We start from the raw sequence: 6,000 nt of genomic DNA, 5'->3' as shown, positions 1-6,000 counted from the left end.
CTAGAAATAAACTGTACAAAGAAAGCAAAAAGGCTCACAAACACATGGAGGCTTTACAACACGCTCCTAAATAATCGATGGGTCAATAACCAAATCAATATGGAGATCCAGCAATATAGGGAAACAAACAACAACAACACTAAGCCCCAACTACTGTGGGACACAGCAAAAGCAGTCTTAAGAGAAAAGTATATAGCAATCCAGGCATATTTAAAAAAGGAAGAACAATCCCAAATAAATGGTCTAATATTACAATTATCGAAATTAGAAAAAGAAGAACAAATGAGGCCTAAGGTCAGCAGAAAGACGGACATAACAAAGATCAGAGAAGAAATAAATAAAATTGAGAGGAATAAAACAATAGAAAAATCAATGAAACCAAGAGCTGGTTCTTCGAGAAAATAAACAAAATAGATAAGCCTCTAGCCAGACTTATTAAGAGGAAAAGAGAGTCAACACAAATCAACAGTATCAGAAACAAGAAAGGAAAAATCACGACGGACCCCACAGAAATACAAAGAATTATAAGTGAGTACTATGAAAACCTATATGCTAACAAGCTGGGAAACCTAGGAGAAATGTACAACTTCCTAGAAAAACACAACCTTCCAAGACTGACCCAGAAAGAAACAGAAAATCTAAACAGACCAATTACCAGCAACGAAATTGAAGAGATAATCAAAAAACTACCAAAGAACAAAACCCCCGGGCCAGAAGGATTCACCTCAGAATTTTATCAGACATATAGGGAAGACATAATTCCCATTCTCCTTAAAGTTTTCCAAAAAATAGAAGAGGAGGGAATACTCCCAAACTCATTCTATGAATCTAACATCACCCTAATACCAAAACCAGGCAAAGACCCCACCACAAAAGAAAACTACAGACCAATATCCCCAATGAACATAGATGCAAAAATATTCAACAAAATATTAGCAAACCGAATTCAAAAATACATCAAAAGAATTGTACACCATGACCAAGTGGGATTCATCCCAGGGATGCAAGGATGGTACAACATTCGAAAGTCCATCAACATCATCCACCACATCAACAAAAAGAAAGTCAAAAACCACATGATCATCTCCATAGATGCTGAAAAAGCATTTGACAAAGTTCACCATCCATTCATGATAAAAACTCTCAGCAAAATGGGAATAGAGGGCAAGTACCTCAACATAATAAAGGCCATATATGATTAACACACAGCCAAAATTATATTGAACAGCAAGAAGCTGAAAGCTTTTCCTCTGAGATCAGAAACTAGACAGGGATGCCCACTCTCCCCACTGTTATTTAACACAGTACTGGACGTCCTTGCCACAGCAATTAGACAAAACAAAGAAATACAAGGAATCCAGACTGGTAAAGAAGAAATTAAACTGTCAATATTTGCAGATGACATGATACTATACATAAAAAACCCTAAAGACTCCACCCCAAAACTACTAGAACTGATATCGGAATACAGCAAAGTTGCAGGATACAAAATCAACACACAGAAATCTGTGGCTTTCCTGTACACTAACAATGAACCAACAGAAAGAGAAATCAGGAAAACAACTCCATTCACAACTGCATCAAAAAAATAAAATACCTAGGAATAAACCTAACCAAAGAAGTGAAGACTTATACTCTGAAAACTACAAGTCACTCTTAAGGAAATTAAAGGGGACACTAACAGATGGAAACTCATCCCATGCTCGTGGCTAGGAAGAATTAATATCATCAAAATGGCCATCCTGCTCAAAGCAATATACAGATTTGATGCAATCCCTCTCAAATTACCAGCAACATTCTTCAATGAATTGGAACAAATAATTCAAAAATTCATATGGAAGCATCAAAGACCCCGAAAAGCCAAAGCAATCCTGAGAAAGAAGAATAAAGTAGGGGGGATCTCACTCCCCAACTTCAAGCTGTACTAAATAGTAATCAAGACAATTTGGTACTGGCACACGAACAGAGCCACAGACCAATGGAACAGACTGGAGAATCCAGACATTAACCCAGACATATATTGTCAATTAATATTTGATAAAGGAGCCATGGACATACAATGGCGAAATGACAGTCTCTTCAATAGATGGTGCTGGCAAAACTGGACAGCTACATGTAGGAGAATGAAACTGGACCATTGTCTAACCCCATATAGAAAAGTAAACTCAAAATGGATCAAAGACCTGAATGTAAGTCATGAAACCATTAAACTCTTGGAAAAAAACATAGGCAAAAACCTCTTAGACATAAACATGAGTGACCTCTTCTTGAACATATCTCCCCGGGCAAGGAAAACAACAGCAAAAATGAACAAGTGGGACTATATTAAGCTGAAAAGCTTCTGTACAGCAAAAGACACCATCAACAGAACAAAAAGGAACCCTACAGTATGGGAGGATATACTTGAAAATGACAGATCTGATAAAGGCTTGACTTCCAGAATATATAAAGAGCTCACACGCCTCAACAAACAAAAAACAGATAACCCAATTAAAAAATGGGCAGAGGAACTGAACAAACAGTTCTCTAAAAAAGAAATACAGATGACCAAGAGACACATGAAAAGATGCTCCACATCGCTAATTATCAGAGAAATGCAAATTAAAACTACAATGAGGTATCATCTTACACCAGTAAGGATGGCTGCCATCCAAAATACAAACAACAACAAATGTTGGCGAGGCTGTGGAGAAAGGGCAACCCTCCTACATTGCTGGTGGGAATGTAAATTAGTTCAACCATTGTGGAAAGCAGTATGGAGGTACATCAAAATACTCAAAACAGACTTACCATTTGACCCAGGAATACCACTCCTAGGAATTTACCCTAAGAACGCAGCAATCAAGTTTGAGAAAGACAGATGCACCCCTATGTTTATCGCAGCACTATTTACAATAGCAAAGAATTGGAAGCAACCTAAATGTCCATCGATAGATGAATGGATAAAGAAGATGTGGTACATGTACACAATGGAATACTACTCAGCCATAAGAAACGGGCAAATCCTACCATTTGCAGCAACATGGATGGAGCTGGAGTGTATTATGTTTAGTGAAATGAGCCAAGTGGAGAAAGAGAAATACCAAATGATTTCACTCATCTGTGGAGTATAAGAACAAAGGAAAAACTGAAGGAACAAAACAGCAGCAGAATCACAGAACTCAAGAATGGACTAACAGGTACCAAAGGGAAAGGGACTGGGGAGGATGGGTGGGTAGGGAGGGATACCGGGTGGGGGAAGAAGAAGGGGGGTATTAAGATTAGCATGCATGGTGGGGTGGAAGAAAGGGGAGGTCTGTACAACACAGAGAAGACAAGTAGTGATTCTACAACATTTTGCTATGCTGATGGACAGTGACTGTAAGGGGGGACCTGGTTATACAGAGGATGAAAGCCTAAGTTGGCTACCCTGAAAATGAACTAAGATACGATATGAAAAAGAACTTCCAACATCAGCACTCTCTGGAAGACTCATGCCAAAGATGATCATCAGAAAACCCCAACAAAGATCCACGTGCTGCTACAGGTGTAGATGCACTCATCCCACCGGTTCCTGGACTTGCCATGGGAATGAAGAAGGAGATATCTAAGCTGGCCTGTGCATACAGTAAAACAACAAATTTGATTGGATCTATACTGTTGGAACTCAACCAAGAATTAGGAGAAGTGCAAATTGTAGTGCTCCAAAATCTTACAACTACAGACTATTTACTGTTAAAAGAACACATGGGATGTGAACAGTCCCCAGGAATGGGCTGTTTTAATTTGTCTTATTTCTCTCAGACTGTTCAAGTTCAGTTGGACAATACCCACCATATCATAGGTAAGTTTTCACAAATGCCTAAGGTGCCTAACTGGTTTTCTTGGTTTCACTGGAGATGGCTGGTAATTATAGGTATGCTTTGGTTATGTAACTCTACTCCTATTATGTTAATGTGTGTGCACAATTTAATTAGTAGTTTAAAGCCTATACATGCTTATGTTACTCTACAAGAAGATATGTCAAAGAAATAATCAATCTTCCCATGTTTTCTTCCACCTGCTACTTTTATAGCTTTTCTTCTTCCTTCCTAATTACAACCCTTAAATAGAATTCGAGCCTCATATCGAATTTACCGAGTATCATAATTCTTCCAAGTGGTAAGGATACCTCAAGACAAATGCTGGGCATAGAAGCCACAGGGCATACATATGCAAAGAAGTAAAAAACTAACCTTTTCAAACAATAAGGCTTCTCTCTCACTTACCAACTTTACATTTCCCTGTATGGCCCCGGAAGATGACTGGTTAGCCAGACACGGGTAAGATTCCTCAAGGGAGGAACAATCTAAGACAGGCACAGTCGCAGAGGGGCCATCAGGTGAGAAATTGGGGATCAACAGAGGTGAGGCTCAGAACCTCACCCCCCCTGTTTTGAGAGAAATCTTCTGCATCTGTGAATGTTTTATTGCCCTTGTCTAGCTTAGATTAATACTTAGTCTACAGGCACACACCTGATCATCTACATTTGCTCTCTTACAACACTTAACTATGTTTTCTACCTTTATCTTGCATCTACCTACCACTTCAGCATTTTATTAAAAATAAAAATAATAATAATAATAAAGGGAGAAATGTGGGATCCACATATAAATCAAGTATAAAAATCAAACGAATATTCATATTTGGACTGATTGTTTATAGTTCATAATGCATGATCAAAACCAAAAGTTTTTGTGATGACTGCCCTTGTACTGTTCACCATGTAAGAACTTATTCACTATGTAAGAATTTGTTCTCCATGTAAGAACTTGTTCATTATGCGTCAGAAGATTAGAGACTGACGAAAATTAGGCTTGGGGTGGATTAATGATTGTGCATCGAGCATTGACTCCCCTATACAGAATTTTATTGTTGTTAACAACCATTTGATTAATAAATAGGAGAGATGCCCTCACAAAAAAAAAGTACACACTTCCAATTGTAAAATAAATAAGTAACCAGGATGTAATGTATAGCATAAGGAATATAGTCAAAATATTGTAACAACTTGGTATGGTGATAGCTGGTACCTAGAATTATCATGTATATAAATGTTGAATCACTGTGTTGTACACCTGAAACTAATGTAATACTGTGTGTCAACTACCCTTCAATAAAAAATAATTATCTACAAAAAAAAAGGTACAAACTTCTAGTTATAAAGTAAAAACAAGGTAGTCAAAAGGTACAAACTTCCAGTTATAAAATTAATAAGTCCTGGGGATGTAATGTATAGCATGGTGACTATAGTATTGTAATATTGTATATTTGAAAGTTGCTAAGAGAGTAAATCTTGAAAGGTCTCATCACAAGAAACAGATCTTTGTAACTGTGTATGGTGATGGATATTGACTAGACTTACTGTGAGGGACCTTTCACAATATATACATATATCAAATCATTATACTGTGCACCTGAAATTAACATAATGTTATATGTCAATTATCTCAATAAAAATTTTTTAATTAAAAAAAGGATGGAAAATTATATCATGCACAAGCAAGCTGGAGAGTCTATGCAATCATCAGACAAAGGAGACATTAAAACAGAAATGTTACCAGAACTAAACAAAGACACTTTATAATTATGAAAGTGTAAATCCATAAGGACACTTCAACAATTTTAGACACATACGCATCCAAAAATGGAACCTAAGATACATGAAGCAAAAACTGACAGAAATTATGAAAGAAACAGATAATTCAACAATAACAGTTGGAGATTTCAGTATCTCACTTTCAATAATGGATAGAACAACAAGGCATAATATCAACAAGGCATAATATCAACAAGGAAATAGAGGACTTAAACAATTTTATAAACAAGCTAGACCTAACATATCTACAGAACACTCTACCCGACAACAACAGAATATCCATTCTTCTAAATCAACATGGAATTTTTCAGGATGGACAATATGCTAGGCTATAAACAAACCTCAATACATTTAAAAGGATTGAAGTCATACAAAGTATCTTC

The sequence above is a fragment of the Manis javanica genome, chromosome 7 (genome assembly GCF_040802235.1).
Source record: "Manis javanica isolate MJ-LG chromosome 7, MJ_LKY, whole genome shotgun sequence".
Lineage (NCBI taxonomy): Eukaryota > Metazoa > Chordata > Mammalia > Pholidota > Manidae > Manis > Manis javanica.
Note: the sequence above shows the minus strand (reverse complement) of the source record.